The following is a 27051-nucleotide window of genomic DNA, read 5'->3' on the forward strand; positions in this document are numbered from 1 at the left end:
TTTGGAGATAAGATTTAATGGACCTCCTAAGAATTTTGGATTTTGTTCCTTTGTCTATACAAATCCACGGAAAGGGATTACAGGATTATGGTCAAGAGCATAGATTGTAAAGCCAGATTCCACAGGTTTAAAACCTGGCTCTACCATTACTGTGTAATCTTAGGCAAATTACTTAACTTCTCTGTGTCTGTTTGCCTGTGTTTCTGAAAAGTGAGAATAATTCCCCCTCCACTGAGTTGTTGTGGGAGTAAATGAATTAGTATGTGAAAAGCATTCAGAATATTGAGCACCACGGAAGTACATTATTACTATTACGGCAAGGTTCCTCCCCGCTCAAGAGGACAATTTATTATTTTTATGTACAGAAACCCAACAGTGTACATTTATCCCACTTTAGTGGCAAGTTCTTTATTTAGCCTTTGCCTTTTCCAGCTTGGCAATGACAACCACGGGTTTTGGACCCAGGATGTTGCCTCCCCATATGGCTATGGACCTCATATCTATCAATGTAGTTGGTTCTAATAGCTTTCACCGGCTTAGTCAGAGCTCCTTTGTCTTCCAAGTTAACCTGTGTGAACGCACAGTGATGCATGTCTTCCTGTGAACTAGACGTCCCAGCCTGACCTTCCCCTTGATGATGCAGTAAGGAACTCCCACCTTGGGACACTAATTTTGCCAAGCAGGAAGGGCAGGAAGACAACCAGCTCCATGGGATCCACGACATGTGCAATCACCACCAGCTGACCCCTTGCTCCAAGGACCAGCGGTCTCTTCGTAGGGACATCCCTTTTGCCAGCAGCTTTCTTCTCAGCCCAGGCCAACAGCTTCTGCTTCTTGCCCTGGTTCATCTCTGGTCTGTACTTGTGGGCACACTTAAGCTGCTGGGTGACTGTTAATAACCCCTTGCAGCTGCAGCTAGATATAGCGGGCCACTTTACAAAGCGGGTAAGGTCCCTTTTGGGCTGAATGTCCTGTCCTATGCCAAAGTTCTTCAGCTTCTTCTCGAACAGTGGGTTCACCACCTTCTTGGATTTCTGCTTTTTGACCAGGGTGGAGGCCTGGGCCACCTTTTTCCCCTTGGCCTTCTTCCTTTTGGCATCTTGGGCGGCTGCAGGAGAAAGAAAAGAGAAAGAATTGTCTGCTGCAAGATATTAAGCAGATGAATATAAAGATCAAATTAATTCAGAAGGTTATTTGCTCTGACTTTCAAATGAAGGAGTTTGAAGTAAAGGTTGCATTGCAGAGAAAAATATTGTTTCTATGTGTCTATTTGATATTTATTTAATTTATTGAGCATTTTGCTAGGCATTTGGCTGGGTACTAGTGATATAATGATGCCATCATATTTAATGGTGGAATCACCACCAAATAGAAAATTACAAAACTGTCAGAAGTGAAATTTTAAGTAGTTTATTATTCATTCAACAAATATGTGAAAAGCATTTATATGCTAGGCATTGTTTTAGGCAACTGGGAATTTGGTGATAAACAAGTGAGACTGTATTCCCTGCTTTTACAAAGTTCGTGGTGTAGTGGGAGAGAGAATGTACAAGTAGACATAAAATTTTCAGGAATATTTTTAAAAATATTTTCAATTGATAAATATTTTTATCATTTATGATATACAACATTTGTTTTGAGATTGTGTATATGCTGTACAATAGCTACATTAAATTAGTAAATATCTGTGTTACCTCACTTATTTTTTTTATTTTTGGTGAGAACACTTAAATCTACTCTCAACCGTTTTCAAGAATATAATACATTGTTGGTAACATAGTCACCATGTAGTACAATAGATCTCATGGACTTATTCCTCCTTTCTAACTGAACTTCTCTGTCCTTTCACCCACATCCCTACAAGCCTCCCACCACTACCCGGGCCCCTGGTAAACACCATTCTACTCTCTTATTCATGAGTTTGATATTTTTAGATCCTGTGTATGAGTGAGGTCATGTGGTATTTGTCTTTTTGTCCCTAGTTTATTTCACTTAGTATAATGTCTTCCAGGTTCATCCATATTGTCACAAATGACAGGGTTTTCTTTTTCTTTTAAGGCTTTTGGTCAGAATTCTTGACAACCAATGATAGGAACCCCATGAAAATTATAATAAGAAAGTTTTAATAGAACAAAAAATATGTGAAAAATAATAACAGAACTATAATAGAACAAAAAAAAAAGAAAGAAAAGAAAAGAAATGCTGACCTCAGCCATAAAGCAGTTTCAGTATAAAAAGGCTCTTTCATTGAGTCTCTCTTTTTTTCTTGTCTCAATTCCTGCCTCTGTATTAAACTCCTCTCCTACTAGAGATAGATTGTTCTATCCATCCTCTGGCAGGAGGATGAAAAGTATAGCAAAAATATGGCTTCATATAATAAAGATCTAGAGCCTGATTATTTATTATTTATTTGTTTGTTCTAATTAGGTATATATGAATATGACAAACAGAATGCATTTTAATTCATTGTACACAATTGCAGCACAACTTTTCACTTCTCTGATTGTATATGATGTAGAGTTTCAACTTATGTGTAGTCATACATGTGTCTAAGGTAATGGTGTCTATCTCATTCTACCATCTTTCCTGCCCCTCTCCTCCCTCTCCTTTGCCCAATGAAAGTTCCTCCATTTCCCCCCCACCCCATTGTGGATCAGCATCCAATCATCAGAAAGAATATTCAGTTTTTGGCTTTTTGGGGATTGACTTACCTCATTTAGCATGATATTCTACAACTCTATCCATTTACCTGCAAATGCCATAATTTTATTCTCTCAATGCTGAGAAATATTCCATTGTGTATATATACCACAGTTTCTTTATCCATTCATCTATTGAAGGGGCATCTAGGTTGGTTCCACAGTTTAACTATTGTGAATTGAGCTGCTATAAACATTGACATGTAAAGCCTGATTTTTTAAAAAAGCTTTTATTGTGAAATGATGCACACCTACAGAAGAGTATGCACACGCATCATTTAAAATAGATTTTTTTAAAAGATAGGGTCTCATTATATTACCCAGGCTGGCCTTAAACTTCAGGGAACAACAGATCCTTCTGTCCCAGTCTCCCAAGAAGCTGGAACTATAGGTGCACACTATCACACCTGGCTTATAAATGAGATTTCTAATACATGTTATCCAGAATAAGAAATAGAACATTACCAGCTCCTTTGAGGTATCCTGAATCTCAAATCTCTCACAACTTATTTCTTATTTCTCCAGTGAAGGAACTTCTAGTCTGTAAATGCACTTAACCATTTTCTTGTTTTCCTTTATAGTTTTACTATTAATGTTACGGATTCCTGAACAATATGTTACCAAATTTTATACTTTTTGGGTTCCATATCTAATGTTCCCTTTGTGTCTAGTATTACATTTATGAGATTCATCAAACTTGATGCACATAGTCACAGTTCATTATTTTTACTATTTGTTATTCTGTTGTATGAATATATCAAGTTGTATGTGGTAGATATTTGGGTTATTTTCAGTTGTTTCTCCAGGAACTTTTCTATAGAAACTATGTTGAAAACTAGAATTGCACTAGGCATGGAGGTACATACCTGTAATCCCAGCAGCCTGGGAGGCTGAGGCAGGAAGATCATAAGTTCAAAGCCAGTCTCTGTAACTTAGCAAGGTTCTAAACAACTTAGCAAGACCCTGTCTCAAAATAAAAAAATTGAAAATAGGGGGCTGAGGTTGTGGCTCAGTAGTAGAGTACTTGCCTAGCATGTGTGAGGCACTGGGTTCTATTCTCAGCACCGAATATAAATAAATGAATAAAATATAGGTCCATCAACATTTTAAAAAAAATTTTAAATAAAAATAAAAAAGAAATAAAAAGGGCTGGGGATGTGGCTCAGTGGTTTAGTGCACCTGGGTTCAATCCCCAGTACAATTTTTTTTTATTGTTTTTAAACTACAATTGCTGAGTCATGGATTATTTGCATGTTCAACATTATTATATAATTCTTTGTTTTAAAAGTAGTTTTATGAATGCAACAGACACTAGTATGGCAATATGTAAATCAATGGATGTGTAACTGATGTGATTCTGCAATCTGTATATGGGGTAAAAATGGGAGCTCATAACCCACTTGAATCAAATTGTGAAATATGATATATCAAGAACTATGTAATGTTTTGAACAGCCAACAATAAAAAATTAAAAAAAAAGATAAAATAAAAGTAGTTTTATTAGTATACATGTAAAAGATCATAAATTGCTTTATATATTCAACAAATATTAATATTTAAGGCTTGTAATTTTTTGACAATCTAATGAATTTGTAATACTATCTCACTATAGCACTTTGTTTTAGTTTTTTAACATGTGTTGTTGTTGTAGTTGTTCTTTCGGAGACAGGATCTTGCTATATTGTCCAGGCTAGTCTCAAACACCTGGGCTCAAGTGATTCTCTTGCCATTGCACCCATCTTAGATTTGTTTTTTTTCTTTAAGTATATATTATTATTATTGTTATCATCATCATCTTCATTATTATTAGCTATTTTAGGTCCACAGCAAAACTGAGCAGAAAATAAGTACATAGTCCATATACCCCTTGAACCCCACATATGCACAGCCTCTCTGTCAATACTCTGTACTCAAGGTATATTCATTACAACTTGTAAACCCACATTGACATCATAATCTAAAATTCATAGTTTACATTTAAGGTTCACTTTGAGTATTATGTAGTCTGTCAGTTTAACAAATGTGTAATGGTATGTATCAGCCATTATGTTATCATACAGAATAGTTTTACTAACCTAAAAAACTTCTGTGCTCCTCTGATTTATTTCTTCCCTTTTTACCCTCACAGCCACTGATTGCTATAGTGTTCCCATAGTCTTTGCCTTTTCTAGAATGTCATATAATTGGAATCATATACTATGTGGTCTTTTCAGATTGGCTTCTTTCACTTGGGAATGCCTTTAAGCTTCTTTCTTCCTTATCTTTTCCTGGCTTGTTAGCTCATTTTTTTCCAGTGCTGCATAATATTCCATTATTTGGATATAACACAATTTATCCATTCACTTATAGAAAGACATCTTGGTTGCTTTAAAGTTTGGGATAATTATGAATTAAGCTGCTATGAACATCTATATGGAGGTTTTTGGGTAGACATAATTTTTCAATCCATTTGGGAAAGTACCAAAGAACATGATTGCTGAATCATATTGCAAATGTATATAGTTTTGTAAAAACTGCCAAACCATCTTTCAAGGTGGCTGTATCAGTTTGCATTCCCACCAGCAATACATGAGAGCTATTGTTGCAGCACCTCCTTGCCAGCAATTAGTATCATCAATATTTTGGATATTCCCGATTCTAAAAGATGTCTAGTGGTATCTCATTTTAAGTTACAATTCCCTGATAAACATTTTTGTGTGCTTATTTTTCAACTGTATATTTTCTTTAATGAGGTGTCTGTTCAGGTCTTTTGCTTATTTTTTAATCAGGTTACTCATTTTCTTATTGAAATCTAGAAAGTTCTTTGTATATTTTGGATAACAGTCCTTTATCCGATGATGCTTTTTGCAAATATTTTTCCCCAGGCTGTGGCTTTTCTCATTCACTCTATTGTTATCTCACTGTAGTTTTAATTTGTATTTTTTCTGCTAAAAAATGAGGCAATTGTCTTTTCTAAAGTTCACTGGATACAATTATTTCCTCTTATATAAAATGCCAGCTATCTTTTTACTTTTTTCCTAATAGGTTTTTTGTCTTTTTATTATAACACTTTGAAAGGTTCATTCATTCTAGAAAACTAAACCTTTTCCAGTTATGGTAATTTTAATATCTTCATCCATTTTGTAGTTTTTCTTTGCATTATTTTTATGATTTTTTTTATTAATAAAATTATACTGTCTACTTTGTGCTCTATAAATGGATGACGTGTTTTTACAACATGGTTAACTGAATATTTGAAGCCCACATTTGAGATCTACCACTCAAAAAGAAAGATTCCTTTCAAAATATTACTGCTCCTTGACCATGTACCTGGTCACCCAAGAGCTTGAAGATGTACAAGATTAATGTTTTCATGCCTAATACAACATCTGTTCTGCAGCCCATGAATGAAGGAGTAAGTTCACCTTTCAAGTCTTATTATTTAATAAATATATTTCATAAGGCTATAGCTGCTATAAATAGCAATTCCTCTGGGGGATCTGGGCAAAGAAAATAGAAAACCTTCTGGAAAGGGATCACCATTCAAAATGCCATTTAGAACATTCCTGATGCAGGGAAGGAGCTCAAAATATTAGCATGAAGAAGGGGGGGGAAACGAGTTGATTCCAACTCTCATAGATGACTTTGAGGGGCTCAAGACTTCAATGGAGAAACTAACTATGTAATAGAAATAGCAAGAGAACTAGAATTAGAAGTAGAGCCTGAAAAAGAGCCCGGCCCCTCCCCCCTCTTGCTTTCTTACTGATACATATGACCCTTCTGCACATAGCTGATTTCCTTTTCACTTCTCCACCATGTTGGGACACAGCCATATTGTGGCACCATGCTGTTTGAACTTTATAGTCATCAGAATCATGAGCCAAATAAACTTCTCTACTATATAAAGTACCCAGGCTCAGTTATTTTGTTAGAGCCACAGAAATTAGACTAAACTGGGCACAGTAGCACATGCCTATAATCCCAGCAGCTCAGGAGCCTAAGGCAGGAGGATCACAAGTTCAAAACCAGCTTTATCAACTTAGTGAGGGCCTTAGTAACTTAGTGAGATCTTGTCTCAAAATAAAAGATAAAAGGACTGGGATGTGGCTCAGTGATTAAGCACCCCTGGGTTCAATCCCCAGTACCAAAACCAAAAATACAAACCATATGATTTGCTCATTTAAAATATATGCTCCAAAGGCTGGGAATGTAGCTCAGTGGTAGAGCACTTTCCTAGTATGTATGAAGCTCTGGATTTAATCCCCAGCACAACGAAAATAAAGAAAGAAATAAGACATAATTTGAGGCTTGGGACATTGCTCAGTGGTACATACTTAGTATGCACAAAGCCCTGGGTTCAATTCCCAGCACCACAAAAATATATAAAGTCTATAATTTAGTGGTTATGACTATAGTCACAGAGTTGTAAAACTATCCCCACAATCAATTTTAGAACATTTTTTTTATTTCAGACCCCCCCACCACACACAAACATACTCTTAGAAATCATCCCTTACTCATTACCTCCCATCCATCATAGGCCTAAACAACCACCAATTCACTTTCTATGTTTGTATATGTGCCCATTCTGGGCATCCATTATAAATAAAGTCATACCATATATGGTCTGTTGTGTCTGGCTTCTTCCACTTAGCATGTTCTCAAAGTTCATCCATGTTATAGTGCATACTATGATATAGTACTATATCCATGTTATAGTAAGCACTTTCTTCTTTTTATGACTGAATAATATTCCATCATATGGATATATGACATTTTGTTTATCCATTTATTGCCCATTGGACTTTTGGGTTATTTCCATGTTTTGGCTATGTGAATAGTCTTGTTATAAAAATTTATGTGTAAATTTTTGTGTGAACATGTTTTTTATCTTTCTTGGGAATATACCTAGGAAAAGAAATTCTAGGCCATATGGTAACTATTTTTTAATATCTTTATTTTATTCATTTATTTTATGTGGTGCTGAGGATCGAACCCAGGGTCTTGCATGTGCGAGGTGAGTGCTCTACCGCTGAGCCACAATCCCAAAACCCATATGGTAACTATTTTTAACTGCTAAAGAACTATCAGACTGTCTTCTAAAGCACCTGAACCATTTTATATGCCCACTAACTGTGTATGAGGGTCCCAATCTTCCACGATTTAACATTTGTTATTATCAATCTTTTATAATGATAAGCATCCTTGTGAGTGTCTGGAGTATCTCATCATGATCCTGATTTACATTTCCTTAAAGGATAATGACACTGAGTAATATTTCATCTGCTTATTGGATATGTAAATTCTTCTTGGTATTAATGTCTGTTCAGATTCTTTGTCCTTTTTTAAACTTGAGTTGTCATTTTATTACTGAAGTGTTATGAGTTGTCTTCATCTTCAAGATATACATCCTCTGTTAAATATTCTGTTTGTAAAAATGTTTTCTCATTTCATGAGTTTTTAAATTTTTTTCCTTTTTCTTTTTTGTCACTGAGCTACATTCCCAGCCCTTTTTATTTATTATCTTTTCATTTTCTAATGGTGTTCTTTGAAGAACAAAAGTATTTCTTTTTCATGAGTCCACTTTTTAAATTTTGTTGTTTATGCTTTTGATGTCATATCAAAAAAAGGCAGAAAATACAAGGCATGGTAGTATATACCTGTCATCCCAGCTACTCAGGAAGCTGAGGCAGGAGGATTGCAGGTTTGAGGCCATCCTCTGCAATTTAGGGATACCCTAAGTTTCCTGTCTCAAAATAAAAATTAAAAGGGCTAGGACTGAGCTCAGTGGTAGAGTGCCCCTGGATTCAACCTTCAGTATCTTAAAAAAAATAAAACAAAACAAAACAAAAAAAAAAACTGTTGTCATGGAGATTTATGCATGTTTTTTAAAGTTTAACAGTTTTTGCTCTTACTTTAGATGCTTGGTCTGTTTTGAGTTAGTTTTGTGTATGGTACGAGATGTGACTTCATTTGATTGCATGTGGATATCTGGTTGTCTCAATAATATTTGTAGAAAAGTCCATTTTTCCCCATTGAATTTTTTATATTCTTGTTAAAAATCAGTTAACTATAAATGTGAGTACTTATTTTTGAATAATCAGTTCTATTCCATTGGTCTAGTATGTCTATTTCTATGCCAGTACCACACTGTCTTGATTACTGTAGCTTTGTAGTATATTTTGACACCAGGAAAGATGAGTCCTCCAACTATGTTTTTTTCAAGATTGCTTTGGACTTCAAGTATTATCATTCACACTTATATCCTTGATCCATCTTCAGTTAATTTTTGTGATGTCAAAGATGGACACAATAACTTTATTTTATTTATTGAAGTTTAACATCTTCAGTTAATTTTTGCATAAATGTGTGGGTTAAGACAAGATATACTAATATATTTTCATATCAACAGTGTATGAGAGTCCTTTTTCTCCAATTTTAATTCAGATTGATTTTTTGAACTATTAGCCTAGTTGTCTAAGCAATATTTGTTCAAGGGGTTATCCTTTCTCCGTTGAACTGCTTTTGCACCTTTGTGAAACATCTGTTAGGCGTACGTGTATGAATGTGTTTCTGGGATCTCTGTCAGTTCCATTGATTTGTACATCTATCCCTCTGCCAATAACACACTGTAATGATATAATAAGTCTTAATCATATGATTTCTCTAAATTTTATTCTTCTCTTTCAATATTGTTTTTAATGTGTCTTATTCTTTTGTTAGTACACATAATATTTGAGGTAATTTTAACTCCAGGTAGAAAAAAATCTTCTTGAAGTTTTAATGTAAATTACATTTAGTTTATAAATTTAGAGAGCTTTGCCATCATTACTATAACTGGTGCTTATATTGACCTGTGTTTTGTGATCTTCATAAATAATTTATCACTTCTAGTAGTTCTTTTGTGGGTTCTGCAAGGTTTTCTTCATACACAATCATATCACATATGAAAAAACATGTTTTACTTATTTTCCAATATTTGTGTTTTTTTTTCCATTTACTGTATTGGCCAGGATCTCCAGAATAATGGTGAATAAGTGTGGTAATAACAGTTACCCTTGTGATATTATGATCTTAAAGAGAACACTTTCAGCTTTTCATCACTAAAATAGGGAGTTAGCTTCAGGATTTTTGTAGATGGAATATTGTCAGGTTGAAGAAGTTCTCTTCAGGTCCTAGCTTTTTCATTTTGTTTTTCTTAAATCATGAAAGGGTGATGAATTTTGCCAAGTGCATTTTCTGCTCCATTGAAATGTTTGCATGAGGTTTTTTTCTTTAATTTTTTTATATGAATTACAGTAAATTTCAAATATTAAACCAACCTTGTAGTTCTGGAATAAACCTCACTGGATCTGATTAACTAGTATCTTTAAAAAAAGTTTTTTCTTTTAATATTTTTAGTTGTAGATGGACACAATACCTTTATTTTATTTATTTATTTTTATGTGGTGCTGAGGTTCGAACCCAGTGCCTTACACGTGCCAGGCGAGTGCTCTACCACTGGGCCACAACCCCAGCCCTGATTAACTAGTATCTTTTAAACAATCTTTCCATCTATGTTCCTGAAGAATATTCTTCTGTCATTTCCTTATAATATCTTTATTATATTTTGACATCACAATTATTGGTAGGGAAGTGTCCTCTCTTCTCTTTCTGAAGAATTTTATTTTAAAACATATTTTATATTTAATTGACACACAGTAGTTATACATATTTGTGGGGGAACAATGACATTTCAATACTTGTATACAACACACAGCTATCAGATTAAGCTAATTGGCATTTCTATCACCTTAGACATATAAAATTTCTTTGCATTGTAAACATTAAAAATCCTCTCTACTAGCTAGTTTGACATATTTATGTAACTATTGTCAACCATAGTTATCCTACCATGCAATGGAACAGTAAAAGTCATTCTTTCTATCTAACTGTATCCAGGAACACATTAACCATTCCCTTTCTTTTTTTTTATTGGTTGTTCAAAACATTACAAAGCTCTTGACATATCATATTTCATACATTAGATTCAAGTTGGTTATGAACTCCCAATTTTACCCCAAATACAGATTGCAGAATCACATCGGTTACACATCCACATTTTTACATAATGCCCTATTAGTAACTGTTGTATTCTGCTACCTTTCCTATCCTCTACTATCCCCCCTCCCCTCCCCTCCCATCTTCTCTCTCTACCCCATCTACTGTAATTCATTTCTCTCCTTGTTTATTTTCCCATTCCCCTCACAACCTCTTATATGTAATTTTGTATAACAATGAGGGTCTCCCTCCATTACCATGCAATTTCCCTTTTCTCTCCCTTTCCCTCCCACCTCATGTCTCTGTTTAATGTTAATCTTTTCTTCCTGCTCTTCCTCCTTGCTCTGTTCTTAGTTGCTCTCATTATATCAAAGAAGACATTTGGTATTTGTTTTTTAGGGATTGGCTAGCTTCACTAAGCATAATCTGCTCTAGTGCCATCCATTTCCCTGCAAATTCCATGATTTTGTCATTTTTTACTGCTGCGTAATACTCCATGGTGTACAAATGCCACATTTTTTTATCCATTCATCTATTGAAGGGCATCTGGGTTGATTCCACAGTCTAGCAATTGTGAATTGTGCTGCTCTGAACATCGATGTAGCAGTATCCCTGTAGTACACTCTTTTAAGGTCTTTAGGGAATAGTCCGAGAAGGGCAATAGCTGGGTCAAATGGTGGTTCCATTCCCAGCTTTCCCAGGAATCTCCATACTGCTTTCCAAATTGGCCGCACCAGTTTGCAGTCCCACCAGCAATGTACAAGAGTACCCTTTTCCCCACATCCTCGCCAGCACTTGTTGTTGTTTGACTTCATAATGGCTGCCAATCTTACTGGAGTGAGATGGTATCTTAGGGTGGTTTTGATTTGCATTTCTCTGACTGCTAGAGATGGTGAGCATTTTTTCATGTACTTGTTGATTGATTGTATGTCCTCCTTTGAGAAGTGTCTGTTCAGGTCTTTGGCCCATTTGTTGATTGGGTTATTTGTTTTCTTATTGTTTAATTTTTTGTGTTCTTTGTATACTCTGGATATTAGGGCTCTATCTGAAGTGTGAGGAGTAAAGATTTGTTCCCAGGGTGTAGGCTCCCTATTTACCTCTCTTATTGTTTCTTTTGCTGAGAAAAAACTTTTCAGTTTAAGTAAGTCCCATTTGTTGATTTTTGTTATTAACTTTTGTGCTATGGGTGTCCTATTGAGGAATTTGGAGCCCGACCCCACAATATGTAGATCGGAGCCAACTTTTTCTTCTATCAGACGCAGAGTCTCTGATTTGATATCTAGCTCCTTGATCCACTTTGAGTTAACTTTTGTGCATGGCGAGAGGAGGGGATTCAGTTTCATTTTGTTGCATATGGATTTCCAGTTTTCCCAACACCATTTGTTGAAGATGCTATCCTTCCTCCATTGCATGCTTTTAGCTCCTTTATCAAATATAAGATAGTTGTAGTTTTGTGGATTAGTCTCTGTGTCCTCTAATCTGTACCATTGGTCCACCCGCCTGTTTTGGTACCAGTACCATGCTGTTTTTGTTACTATTGCTCTGTAATATAGTTTTAAATCTGGTATTGCTATACCGCCTGATTCACACTTCCTGCTTAGAATTGCTTTTGCTATTCTGGGTCTTTTATTTTTCCATATGAATTTCATGATTGCTTTATCTATTTCTACAAGAAATGCCGTTGGGATTTTGATTGGCATTGCATTAAACCTATAGAAAACTTTTGGTAATATCGCCATTTTGATGATGTTAGTTCTGCCTATCCATGAACAGGGTATATTTTTCCATCTTCTAAGATCTTCTTCTACTTCTCTTTTTAGGGTTTTGTAGTTTTCATTGTATAAATCTTTCACCTCTTTTGTTAGGTTGATTCCCAAATATTCTATTTTTTTTGAGGATATTGTGAATGGAGTGTTTTTCCTCATTTCCATTTCAGAAGTTTTGTCGCTGATATACAGAAATGCCTTTGATTTATGCGTGTTGATTTTATATCCTGCCACTTTGCTGAATTCATTTATTAGTTCTAGTAGTTTTTTTGTACACCCTTTTGGGTCTTCTAGGTATAGAATCATGTCATCCGCAAATAGTGATAATTTAAGTTCTTCTTTTCCTATTTTTATGCCTTTAATTTCTTTTGTCTGTCTAATTGCTCTGGCCAGTGTTTCAAGAACTATATTGAATAGAAGTGGTGATAGAGGGCATCCCTGTCTTGTCCCAGATTTTAGGGGGAATGCCTTCAATTTTTCTCCATTGAGAATGATGCTAGCCTGAGGCTTAGCATAGATAGCTTTTATAATGTCGAGGTAAGTTCCTGTTATCCCTAGTTTTTCTAATGTTTTGAACATAAAGGGATGCTGTACTTTGTTGAATGCTTTTTCTGCGTCTATTGAGATGATCATATGGTTCTTATCTTTAAGTCTATTGATGTGGTGAATAACATTTATTGATTTCCGTATATTGAACCAGCCTTGCATCCCAGGGATGAATCCTACTTGATCATGGTGCACAATTTTTTTGATGTGCCTTTGTATCCGATTCGCCAGAATTTTATTGAGGATTTTTGCATCTAGGTTCATCAGAGATATTGGTCTGTAGTTTTCTTTCTTTGAGGTGTCTTTGTCTGGTTTCGGAATCAGGGTGATGTTGGCCTCATAGAATGAATTTGGCAGAGCTCCCTCTTTTTCTATTTCCTGAAATAACTTGAAAAGTATTGGTATTAATTCTTCCTTAAAGGTTTTGTAAAACTCCGCTGTATACCCATCTGGTCCTGGGCTTAACCATTCCCTTTCTACCCCACACTCCCTTACGCCCCTCCCAGGCTCTGGTAATCACTATTTTATCCTCCATTGAGATCAGCTTTTTAGGTTCTACAAATTAGTGAGAACATGCAGTATTTGTCTTTCTGTGCCTGACATTCAACTTAACATATCTTCAGTTCGATCCATGTTCCTGCAAATGACATGAATTCATTTTTTATGGCTGAATAATATTTCATTTTATATATGTATGTGTATATATATGTGAGTGTGTGTGTGTGTGTGTGTGTGTATATATATATATATATATATATATATATATATATATATATATATCTCACGTTTTCTTTATCCATTCATTCATTACTGGGCAACTATGAATATTGGGAATAGAGCTTCCAAAAATATGCAAGTGCAGATGTTTCTTTGACTTCAATTCCTTTGCATATATACTCTGTATTGGACTGCTATATTATATGATAGTCTTACTTCTAGTTTTTTGAGGTACCTCCACACTGTTTTTCATAATGGCTATACTAATATACTTTCACATCAATAGTATATGAGAGTGCTGTTTCTCCAGTTTTAATGTTTTGTCTGTTTTTATAATAGCCATTTAAGCTGGAATGAGATAACATCTCACTGTGGTTTGGGTTTGCATTCTCCTGATGATAACTGATGTGGAACTTGTTGGCCATTTGGTTTTTTTAAATTAATTTTTTATTTATATATGACAGCAGAATGCATTATAATTCTTATTACACATATAGAGCACAATTTTCATATCTCTGGTTGTATACATAGTATATTCACACCAATTTGTGTCTTCATACATGTACTTTGAATAATAATGTCCATCACATTCCACCATCTTTTCTAACCCCATACCTCCTACCTTCCCTCCTACCCCTCTATCTAGGGTTCGTCTATTCCTCCCATGCTCCCTCTCCTTATCCCACTATGAATCAGACTCCTTATATCAGAGAAAACATTCGGCATTTGTTTTTTGGGGATTGGCTAACTTCACTTCGCATTATATTCTCCAACTCCATCCATTTACCTGTGAATGCCATGACTTTATTCTCTTTTATTGCTGAGTAATATTCCATTGTGTATATATGCCGCTTTTTTTTTATCCATTCATCTACTGAAGGGCATCTAGGTTGGTTCCACAGTTCAGCTATTATGAATTGTGCTGCTATAAACATTGATGTGGCTGTGTCCCTGTAGTATACTGTTTTTAAGTCCTTTGGGTATAGAATGAGGAGAGGGATAGCTGGGTCAAATGGTGGTTCCATACCCAATTTTCCAAGAAATCTCTATACTGCTTTCCATATTGGCTGCACCAATTTGCAATCCTACCAGCAATGTGTGAGTGTACCTTTTTCCCTGCATCCTCACCAACACTTATTGTTGTTTGTCTTCATAATAGCTGCCATTTCGACTGGAGTGAGACGAAATCTTAGAGTGGTTTTGATTTTCATTTCTCTGATTGCTAGTGATGATGAACATTTTTTCATATATTGATTGATTAATTGTATATCATCTTCTGAGAAGTGTCTGTTCAGGTCCTTAATCCATTTATTGATTGGTTTACTTGTTTTCTTGGTGTTTATCTTTTTGAGTTCTTTATATACCCTAGAGATTAATGCTCTATATGATGTGTGAGAGGTAAAGATTTGCTTCCAAGATGTAGGCTCTCTATTCACCTCACAGATTGTTTCTTTTGCTGAGAAGAAACTTTTTAGTTTGAGTCCAACCCATTTATTGATTCTTGATTTTAATTCTTGCACCAAAGGAGTCTTATTAAGGAAGTTGGGGCCTAATCTCACATGATGGAGATTAGGGCCTACTTTTTCTTCTATTAGACACAGGGTCTCTGGTTTTTTTCCTAAGCCCTTGACCCATTTTGAATTGAGTTTTGTGCATGGTGAGAGATAGGGGTTTAATTTCATTTTGTTGCATATGGATTTCCAGTTTTCCCAGCACCATTTGTTAAAGAGACTATCTTTTCTCCAATGAACGTTTTTGGCATCTTTATCTAATATAAGATAATAGTAATTTTGTGGGTTAGTCTCTGTGTCCTCTATTCTGTACCATTGGTCTACCAATCTGTTTTGGTGCCAATACCATGCTGTTTTTGTTACAGTTGCTCTGTAGTATAGTTTAAGGTCTGGTATAGTGATGTCACCTGCTTCACTCTTCCTGCTAAAGATTGCTTTAGCTATTCTGGGTCTTTTATTTTTACAGATGAATTTAATGATTGCTTTTTCTGTTTCTATGAAGAATGTCATTGGGATTTTGATTAGAATTGCATTAAATCTGCATTGTGCTTTTGGAAGTATGGTCATTTTTATAATATTAATTCTACCTATCCAAGAGCAAGGTAGATCTTTCCATCTTCTAAGGTCTTCTTTTATTTCTTTCTTTAGGGTTCTGTAGTTTTCATTGTATAGATCTTTCACCTCCTTCGTTAAGTTAATTCCCAAGTATTTTATTTTATTTTTTGAGGCTTTTGTAAATGGGATAATTTTTCTCATTTCCTTTTCTGAGGATTTTTCACTGATATACAGAAATGCCTTTGATTTATGGGTGTTGATTTTATATCTTGCTACTTTGCTGAATTCATTTACTAGTTCTAGAAGTTTTCTGGTGGAACTTTTAGGGTCTTCTAGGTATAGAATCCTAATATCAGCAAATGGTGGCGATTTGAGCTCTTCTGTTCCTAATTTTATCCTTTTAATTTCTTTCATCTGTCTAATTGCTCTGGCCAGTGTTTCAAGAACTATGGTAGAGGAGATAGTGGCGCAGGGATACAGCGCTGCAGTATCTGCCAGCCGTGCAAGCACCGTACTCAGTGCTGAATTCTGGGTTCGAGATGGGGGAAGGAAGCGGTCCATTTCGGTTCTCCACACCGGTCAGACCACAGAGGAGGCCAGCGGCCACCATCTTGAAGAGCTGACGTCACCATCCCTGTTTTCGACTGACCACAGCTCATTCAGCCATACAACAGGTAATTTCAGGCTGCCATTCGCCTGCGGCTTGCAGACAGATTACTCAGGCTCAGTGCCTGAGTGCTTCTTGGAGCCTGCTCTTATCAGAGCATACACCGAGCACGGAGCGGCCGAGTTCCGGCTCCCGGAACTGCCCTGGCCCAGGGCTAAGGAGCCCGCAAAAACTGCTTCTTGGAGCCTGCTCTTATCAGAGCATACACTGAGCACGGAGCGGCCGAGTTCCAGCTCCCGGAACTGCTCTGGCCCAGGGCTAAGGAGCCCGCGGAAACTGCTTCTCGGTCCGGGTCCTGCTGAGGGCCGGTCAGGACTCACCCGTTGCTGTGGTTACCCGGCAAAGGGAACGAAATGCTGCCATTCGCATAGGATACCAACATGGCAGAGATCTGATGTCATCAGAAAGCGGCGGAGGAGAGAACTTCATCAATACCAGCGGCAACAGAAACAGTTGGTCTCCTGGTAGGGAGGGTGAGGCACAGACACCCGAATCTCTCTCGATTTGTCGTCGAGCCAGAGGGGAGGAGCCGGGCTGCCGCCCGCGCCCGGAGCAGGCCCAGCGGCTCGCCGGCGTGGTGATCGCGTGACCCCAATTGGAGAGGGGGCGGAGCGGAGCTGCCACCCGCACCCGCAAGGTGGGCAGACCCGCGACCCAGTGGTACACGGGCGTGGTAGGAGGGGCAGGGCAGAGCCGCCGCCCGCGCCTGCAAGGTAAGCAGACCTGCGACAGACTGGCGGGTCAGGCCCAGCGGCCTGCCAGCGTGGTACACACGTCACCCCAACTGGAGTAGGGGCAGAACAGAGCCTTCGCCCGTGCCCGGATCAGGCCCCGCCGGTGTGGTGGTCATGTGACCCCAATTGGAGTGGGGCCAGAGCAGAACTGCCACCCGTGCCCGCAGGGTGAGCAGATCTGCAACCAACCTGCAGATCAGGCCCAGCGGTCCGCAGGCGTGGTAGGAGGGGCAGGGCAGAGCCGCCGCCCATGCCTGCAAGGTAGGCAGACCTGCGACAGACCGGCGGATCAGGCCCAGGAGCCTGCCGGCGTGGTACACACGTCACCCCAATTGGAGTAGGGGCAGAGCAGAGTCGCCGCCCGTGCCAGGAACAGGCCCAGCGACCTGCCGGCGTGGTAGTCACGACACCCCAATTGGAGTAGGGGCAGAGCAGAGCCGCCACCCGTGCCCGAAAGGTGGGCAGACCTGCGACCGACCAGCAGGACAGGCCCAGTGGCCTGCCGGTGCGACAGGTGGGTGGACCAATGGTACAGAATAGAGGACACAGAAACCAATCCACAAAACTACAACTATCTTATATTTGATAAAGGGGCTAAAAGCATGCAATGGAGAAAGGATAGCATCTTCAACAAATGGTGCTGGGAAAACTGGAAATCCATATGCAACAAAATGAAACTGAATCCCTTTCTCTCGCCATGCACAAAAGTTAATTCAAAATGGATCAAGGAGCTTGATATCAAATCAGAGACACGCCGTCTGATAGAAGAAAAAGTTGGCTACGATCTACATTCGGTGGGGTCGGGCTCCAAATTCCTCAATAGGACACCCATAGCACAAAAGTTAATAACTAGAATCAACAAATGGGACTTACTCAAACTAAAAAGTTTTTTCTCAGCAAAAGAAACAATAAGAGAGGTAAATAGGGAGCCTACACCCTGGGAACAAATCTTTACTCCTCACACTTCAGATAGAGCCCTAATATCCAGAGTATACAAAGAACTCCAAAAATTAGACAATAAGAGAACAAACAACCCAATCAACAAACGGGCCAAGGACCTGAACAGACACTTCTCAGAGGAGGACATACAGTCAATCAACAAGTACATGGAAAAATGCTCACCATCTCTAGCAGTCAGAGAAATGCAAATCAAAACCACCCTAAGATACCATCTCACTCCAGTAAGATTGGCAGCCATTATGAAGTCAAACAACAACAAGTGCTGGCGAGGATGTGGGGAAAAGGGTACTCTTGTACATTGCTGGTGGGACTGCAAATTGGTGCAGCTAATTTGGAAAGCAGTATGGAGATTCCTGGGAAAGCTGGGAATGGAGCCAGCATTTGACCCAGCTATTCCCCTTCTCAGTCTATTCCCTAAAGACCTAAAAAGAGCATGCTACAGGGACACTGCTACATCGATGTTCATAGCAGCACAATTCACAATAGCAAGACTGTGGAACCAACCTAGATGCCCTTCAATAGACGAATGGATAAAAAAAATGTGGCATTTATACACAATGGAGTATTACTCTGCACTAAAAAATGACAAAATCATGGAATTTGCAGGGAAATGGATGGCATTAGAGCAGATTATGCTAAGTGAAGCTAGCCAATCCCTAAAAAACAAATGCCAAATGTCTTCTTTGATATAAGGAGAGTAACTAAGAACAGAGTAGGGACGAAGAGCATGAGAAGAAGATTAACATTAAACAGGGATGAGAGGTGGGAGGGAAAGGGAGAGAGAAGGGAAATTGCATGGAAATGGAAGGAGACCCTCAGGGTTATACAAAAGTACATACAAGAGGAAGTGAGGGGAAAGGGAATAATAATACAAGGGGGAGAAATGAATGACAGTAGAGGGGGTAGAGAGAGAAGAGGGGAGGGGAGGGGAGGGGAGGGGAGGGGAGGGGGGATAGTAGAGGATAGGAAAGGCAGCAGAATACAACAGACACTAGTATGGCAATATGTAAATCAATGGATGTGTAACTGATGTAATTCTGCAATCTGTATATGGGGTAAAAATGGGAGTTCATAACCCACTTGAATCAAAGTGTGAAATATGATATATCAAGAAATTTGTAATGTTTTGAACAACCAACAATAAAAAATTAAAAAAAAAAGAACTATGGTAAATGGAAGTGGTGAAAGAGGGCATCCCTGTCTTGTTCCAGTTTTCAGAGGGAATGCTTTCAATCTTTCTCCATTTAGAATGATGTTGGCCTGGTGTTTAGCATAGATAGCCTTTATGATGTTGAGATATGTTCCTGTTATCCCTAATTTTTCTAGTGTTTTGAACATAAAGTGGTGCTGTATTTTGTCAAATCCTTTTTCTTCATCTATTGAGATGATCTTATGGTTCTTATCTTTAAGTCAATTGATGTGATAAATTACATTTATTGATTTCCATATGTTGAACCAACCTTGCTTCCCTGGGATGAATCCCACTTGATCGTGGTGCATAATCTTTTTGATATGTTTCTATATTTGATTTGCCAGAATTTTATTGAGAATTTTAGCATCTATTAGAGACTTAGGTTCATTAGAGATATTGGTCTGAAGTTTTCTTTTTTTGATGTGCCTTTGCCTGGTTTTGGAAACAGAGTGATATTGGCCTCATAGAATGAGTTTGGAAGTGCTCTCTCTTTTTCTATTTCCTGAAATAAATTGAAGAGTATTGGTGTTAGTTCTTCTTTAAAGGTCTTATAGAACTGGGCTGTGTATCCATCCAATCCTGGGATTTTCTTGGTTGATAGACTTTTGATGGCATCTTCTATTTCATCACTTGAAATTGATCTGTTTAAATTCTGTATATCATCCTGATTCAATTTGGGCAAATTATATGACTCTAGAAATTTGTCGATGCTTTCAATATTTTGTATTTTATTGGAGTACAAGTTTTCAAAATAATTTCTAATTATCTTCTGTGTTTCTGTAGTGTCTGTTGTGATATTTCCTTTTGCATCACATATACTAGTAATTTGAGTTTTCTCTCTCCTTCTCTTCATTAGCATGGCTAAGGGTCTGTCAATTTTATTTATTTTTTCAAAAAAATATTTTCAAAAAACCAATTTTATTTATTTTTCAAAAAAAACTTGAGTAAAGTTTTCAAAATAATTTCTAATTATCTTCTGTGTTTCTGTAGTGTCTGTTGTGATATTTCCTTTTTCATCACATATGTTAGTAATTTGAGTTTTCTCTCTCCTTCTCTTTGTTAGTATGGCTAAGGGTCTGTCAATTTTATTTATTTTTTCAAAAAACCAACTTTTTGTTCTGTCAATTTTTTTCAATTGTTTCTTTTATTTCAATTTCACTGATTTCAGCTCTGATTTTAATTATTTTCTGTCTTATACTGCTTTTGGTGTTGATTTGTTCTTCTTTTTCTAGGGCTTTGAGATGTAATGTTTGTTAAGTCACTTATTTGTTGACTTTTTCTTCTTTTAAGGAATGAACTCCATGCAATGAACTTTCCTCTTAGAACTGCTTTCATAGTGTCCTGGAGATTTCAATATGTTGTATATGTATTCTCATTCACCTCTAAAAATTTTTAATCTCCTCCTTGGTTTCTTCTGCAACCCACTGTTCATTCAGTAGCATATTATTTAGTCTCCAGGTGTTGGAGTGGATTTTATTTATTATTTTATCATTGATTTCTAATTTCATTCCACTATGATCTGATAGAATGCAGGGTAGTATCTCTACTTTTTTATATTTGCTGAGAGTTGCTTTGTGGCATAGTATATGGTCTATTTTAGAGAAGGATCCATGTGCTGCTGAGAAGAAAGTGTATTCTCTCGTTGAAGGATGAAATATTCTATACATGTCAGTTTAGTCTAAGTTATTGATTGTATTATTGAGTTCTATAGTTTCTTTGTTCAGCTTTTGTTTGGAAGACCTATCTAAACAAAAGAGGTGTGTTAAAGTCACCCAAAATTATTGTGTTGTGGTCTGTTTGACTCTTGAACTTCAGAAAAGTTTGTTTAATGAATGTAGACACTCTATTGTTTGGGGCATATATATTTATAATTGTTAAGTCTTGTTGGTGTATGGTTTCCTTGTGCAGTATGTAGTGTCCTTCTTTATCCTTTTTGATTGACTTTAGCTTGAAGTCTACTTTATTTGATATAAGGATGGAAACCCTTGCTTGCTTCCACAGTCCATGTGAGTGGTACCTTGCTTGCTTCCACAGTCCATGTTAGTGGTATGAATTTTCCCAACCCTTCACCTTCAGTCTGTGGATGATTTTTCCTATGAGATGAGTCTCTTGGAGGCAGCATATTGTTGGGTCTTTTTTTTTTTTTTTATCCAACCTGCTAGTCAATGTCTTTTGATTGGTGAGTTTAGGCCATTAGCATTCAGGGTTATTATTGAGACATGATTTGTAGTCCCAGACATTTTTGTTTATTTTTGGTATTTAACGTGACTTAGCATGACTTGGTTTCTCCTCTGATTAGATTTTTCCTTTAGTATAATACCTCCCTCTGATTTTCATCATTGTTTTTCATTTCCTCTTCGTGGAATATTTTGCTGAGGTTGTTCTGTAGTGTAGCCTTTCTGTTGTAAATTCTTTTAACTTTTGTTTATCATGGAAGGTTTTTATTTCATCATCAAATCTAAACATTAGTTTTGCTGGATATAAGATTCTTGGTTGGCATCCATTTTCTTTCAGAGTTTGGTATATGTTTTTTCACAATCTTCTGGCTTTGAGGGTCTGGGTTGAAAACTCTGCTGAGATACAAATTGGTCTCCCCCTATATGTGATCTGATTCCTCTCTCTTGCAGTTTTTAAGATTCTATCCCTATTCTGTATGCTAGGCATTTTCATTATGAATGCCTTGGTGTAGATCTGTTGTAATTTTGTATATTTGGTGTCCTGTAAGCCTCTTGTATTTGGTTTTCCATTTTGTTCTTCATGGTTGGGAAATTTTCTGATATTATCTCATTGAAGAGATTGTGCATTCCTTTGGTTTGAAACTCTGTGCCTTCCTCTATCCCAATAACTCTTAGATTTGGTCTTTTGATGCTGTCCCATAATTCTTGAATGATCTGTTTATGGTTTCTCCACTGTGTGATCAACTTTCTTTTCTTTTTTTTTTAATTTTTTATTGTTGGTTGTTCAAAACATTACAAATTTCTTGATATATTTCACACTTTGATTTAAGTGGGTTATGAACTCCCATTTTTACCCCGTATACAGATTGCAGAATTACATCAGTTACACATCCATTGATTTACATATTGCCATACTAGTGTCTGTTGTGTTCTGCTGCCTTTCCTATCCTCTACTATCCCCCCTCCCCTCCCCTTCAACTTTATTTTCCAGATTGTATACTTTGTTTTCGTTACCTGATATTCCAGATGATCTAGTCTCTGTTGATTATGCTTTCTATTGAGTTTTTATTTGATTTATTGCATCCTTCATTTCAAGGATTTCTGACTAGTTTTTTTTTTTTCCAGAGTCTTTGTCTCTCTCTTGAAGTAATCTTTTGCTACCTGTATTTGTTCTCTTATCTCTTTGTTGGAGTGATAATTTTTTGCCTGTATTTGCTCATTTAGGTTATTCTTTAATTCACAGATCATTTTAATTATGAACCTTCTGAACTCCTTCTCTGACATTTCATCGACTTTGCTGTCCATGGGTTCTGTTGTTATAGTGTCCTGGTTTGTTTGGGGCACTTTCCTCCCTTGTTTTTGCATGATGTCTATGTGTCTTCCTGGACAGTGTGGATCTGAGATATTACAGTTTCTTCCCTATATTCTTGTAGTACCCATGCAGATTGTCCGTACCTCACCTTGAAGTTGGGCTTATAGACCCTGCTGGTGTACCTCAATGTATGCTACTGCATCTAAAGGTGGTGGTGGCAATAGCTGAGGTATCTCAAGGTAATAGTTAAGATGCTCCAAGATGGAAGCAAGTCTTACAGAGATAGGGTTGAAAGAGTGGGCCTCACACTCCCTTTGGGATACCTGCTCTGAGATGCAGCTGCTTCTAGGCCATGTCTGCTGTCAAAAAGTTAGGGGTTACTGCATTGGGAAGGCTATGGCAATGACTGCAGTGTCCCAAGATGGAAGTGGGTTAGACTTAGGCTCCCAGGTGGGGGAGGGTGAACTCAGACCTACCCTGGACCTGAGTCCTGTGCAAGTCAGTGTGGGTGGTCTGGGATCCCCCAGTAATCTGCTGGTCAGAAGAGGTGGTCCTGTGCCAGAGGCTGGGCTCTGGCAGGTGCCTGCAGGTAGAGGGGTGGACCCAGGCCTACTGTGAGCCTGGGTCCAGCACATGCTGGTGTGGATGGATCTGGGCCAAAGTGCTTGACCTCCCATGATAGTCTGCTGGTTGGAAGAGGCAGTCAACCATTTGTACATGTTCCTTTGGAAAAGGTCTATTTAGGTCACTCACTCAACTTTTTTTTCTGTGAGGTTTTGAGTTGCTTTTATATTCTGGAAATCAATCTCTGGTCAGATGAATAGTTTAAAAATATTTTCTCCATTTCTGTAGGTTTTCATTTGACTGTTTCTTTTGCTGTATAGAAGCTTTTCAGTTTGATGTACTCCCATTTGTCCATTTTTGCTTTTGTTGCCTGTACATTTGAGGTCTTATCTAACACTTCTTTGTCCAAACCAAGGTCCTAAAACACTTCTTTATATTTTTTCTAGTAGTTTTATGTTTTAAACTTAAGTCTTTGGTCCATTTTGATTTAATTTCTGCGTATGGTAAGAGACAGAGGTACATTGTTTCTTTTTTTAATATTTTTTAGTTATAGACGGATGCAATATCTTTATTTTGTTTATTCATTTTTATGTGGTGCTGAGGATCGAGCCCAGTACCTCACATGTGCAAGGCAAGCGCTCTGCCACTGAGCCACAACCCCAGTCCCTGTTTTTTATTAATACTAGCTATTTTTAAGATATTTTTATATTTAGTTGTAGATGAACATAATACCTTTATTTTGTTTGTTTATTTATTTATTTATTTTTATGTGGTGCTTAGAATCAAACCCAATGCCTCACACATACTAGGCAAGCACTCTATCACTGAGCTAAAGCCCCACCCCCAGGGGTATACTCTTTGTTTTACATTTAGACATCCAGTTTTCCCAGCACCATTTATTGAAGAGATTTCCCTGCCTCCAATGTATGTTCATGCTGCCTTTGTCAAAAATCAATGGCTGAAGCTGTGCATGGTGACACATGACTGTAATCCTAGTGAGTTGGGTGGCTGAGGCAGGAGGACTGTAAATCTGAAGGTCAGCCTCTCTCTAAATTGAGAGAGACCCTGTCTCAAAAATTAAGAGGATGGGAGATAACTGTATTTTGTGGTTTGTCTCTATGTCTTCTATTCTGTTGCATTGATATTCTTGCCTGTTTTGGTGCCAATACCATGTTGTTACTATAGCTGTATAGAATAATTTTAGTTCTGGCATTATGATGCCTTCTGCTTTACTTTGCTTACTAAGGGTTGCTTTGGCTATTCTAGGCCCCTTATTTTTCCATGAATATCATAACTGCCTTTTGTAGGTATTATGGCCATTTTAACAATATTAATTTGGCCTACCCAAGAACATGGGAGGTCTTGTCATCTTCCAAGGTCTTCCTCAATTTCTTTATTTAATATTCTGTAATTTTCATTGTAGAGATCTTCCACCTCTTTTGTTAGATTGATTCCCAAGTTTGTTTGTTTTTTTGAGGCTATTGTGAATGGGATGATTTTTCTAATTTCCTTTCAGCTGATTTGTCACTGGAGTATAGAATTGCAATTGATTTATGAGTGTTAATTTTGTATCCTGCTACTTTGCTGAATTCATTTATAAATTCTAGAAGTTTTCTGGTGGAGTTTTTTTTGGGCCATTTAAATATAGAATCAAGGGCTAGGAATGTGGCTCAAGTGGTAGCATGCTCTCCTAGCATGCATGAGGCACTGGGTTCAATTCTCAGCACCACATAAAAAGTGAAATAAAGACATTGTGTCCACCTAAAACTAAAAAAAAAAAAAATTTAATTAAAAAAATAAATATAGAATCAAGTCATTGGCAAACAGCTAATTTTAGCTCTTCTTTTTCTATTTCTACTCCTTTTATTTCATTCTTTTGCTTAATTGCTCTGGCTAGAGATTTGAGGATTATGTTAAATAGAAGTGGTGAAAGAGGGAATCCCTGTCTTGTTTCTGTTTTTAGAGGGAATGTTTTTAGTTTTTCTCCACTTAGAATGATGTTAGCCTTGGGTTTCTCATATATAAGTTTTACAATGTTGAGATATGATCCTTTTTATCCCTATTTTTTCTGGTGTTTTAATCATAAATGGATGCTGTATTTTATCAAATGCTTTTTCTGCATTTATTGAGATGATCATGTGATTTTTGTCTTTAAGTCTATTAATGTGATAAATTACATTTATTGATTTCCATATGTTGAACCAACCTTCCATTGCAGGATGACCCCACCTGGTCATGGTGAACAATCTTTTTAGTGTGTTTTTGTATGCAATTTGCCAGTATAGGCACCAAAATATACATTGGAGAAAAGATACTCTCTTCAACAAATGGTGCTGTGAAAACTGGAAATCCATATGTAGTAGAATGGACCTGTACACAAAACTCAACTCAAAGTGGATGAAGGACTTAGATATTAGACCAGAAACCTGGCACATACTGGAACAAAAGGTAGGTCCAGCACTCCAACATATCAGCTCAGGAACTGACTTCCTTAATAAGACTCCTAAAACTCAAGAAGTAAAATCAAGAATCAGTAAATGGGATTGCATCAAACTAAAAAGCTTCTTCACAACAAAGGAAAGAGCCTACAGAATTGGAGAAAATCTTTGCCACCTGCACCTCAGATAGAAAATTAATTTCCAGAAAATATAAAGAACTCAAAAAACTTAACACACACACAATCAATAAATGGGCAAAGGAACTGAACAGACACTTCACAGAAGAAGAAATATGAATAGTCAACAAATATATGAAAAAATGTTCAATATCTCTCGCAATTAGAGAACAAATTAAACTACCCTGGGATTCCATCTCACTCCAGTCAGAATGGCAATTATGAAGAGTACAAAAAAGTAAATGTTGGTGAGGATGTGGGGAAAAAAATACACTCATATATTGCTGATGGGGCTGCAAATTTATGCAACCACTCTGAAGAGTAATATAGAGATTCTTCAGAAAACTAGGAATGGGACCACCAATTGACCTAGTTGTAGCACTCCTTAGTACATACTCAAAGGATTTAAAGTCAGCATGCTACAGTGACACAGCCACATCAATGTTTACAGCAGTTCAATTCACAATAGCTAAGCTATGGAACCAACCTAAGTGCCCTTTACCAGATGAATGGCTAAAGAAAATGTGACATATATATCACATTTGAATATTACTCAGCCATAAAGAAGAATGACTTTGAGACATTTGCCAGCAAATGGATGGATTGAGAGACTGTCATGCTAAATGAAGTAAGCCAGCCCCCAAAAGCAAAAGGCTGAATATTTTCTCTGATACGTGGAAGCTAACCCACAATAAGGGGGGAGATGAGGGGAAGAATAGAAGTGCAGTAGATTAGACAACACAACGGTGAATGGAGGGAAGGGGAGGGGAGGATAAGGGGAGTAAAGACAATAGAATGAATCTGACATAACTTTCCCAAGTATACATATGAAATACAGTGAATCCCACTATCATATATATGGGATTCTACCTAGAATAAGATATATTCTGTGCTTGTGTAATTATATCAGAATGGATTCTGCTGTAATGTACAACTAAAAAGAACCCATAAATTTTTAAAAAACTGAAAAAAAAAAGGTGGAAGAATGCAGATCAGTGGTAGAGTACCCTTTGGTTCA

The 27051-nt window shown here is 37.2% G+C and overlaps 1 protein-coding gene and 1 pseudogene across 1 annotated transcript in view; one reads left to right on the forward strand and one right to left on the reverse strand.

Moving 5' to 3' along the window:
• The window catches only part of C10H1orf185 (chromosome 10 C1orf185 homolog), a 48803-nt gene that overhangs the window by 15901 nt on the left and 5851 nt on the right, over window positions 1–27051 (forward strand). The gene's annotated exons all lie outside the window — the stretch shown is intronic.
• Window positions 384–23574, reverse strand: LOC139707323 (large ribosomal subunit protein eL8 pseudogene; annotated as a pseudogene).

This window comes from Marmota flaviventris, chromosome 10 (genome assembly GCF_047511675.1).
Source record: "Marmota flaviventris isolate mMarFla1 chromosome 10, mMarFla1.hap1, whole genome shotgun sequence".
Lineage (NCBI taxonomy): Eukaryota > Metazoa > Chordata > Mammalia > Rodentia > Sciuridae > Marmota > Marmota flaviventris.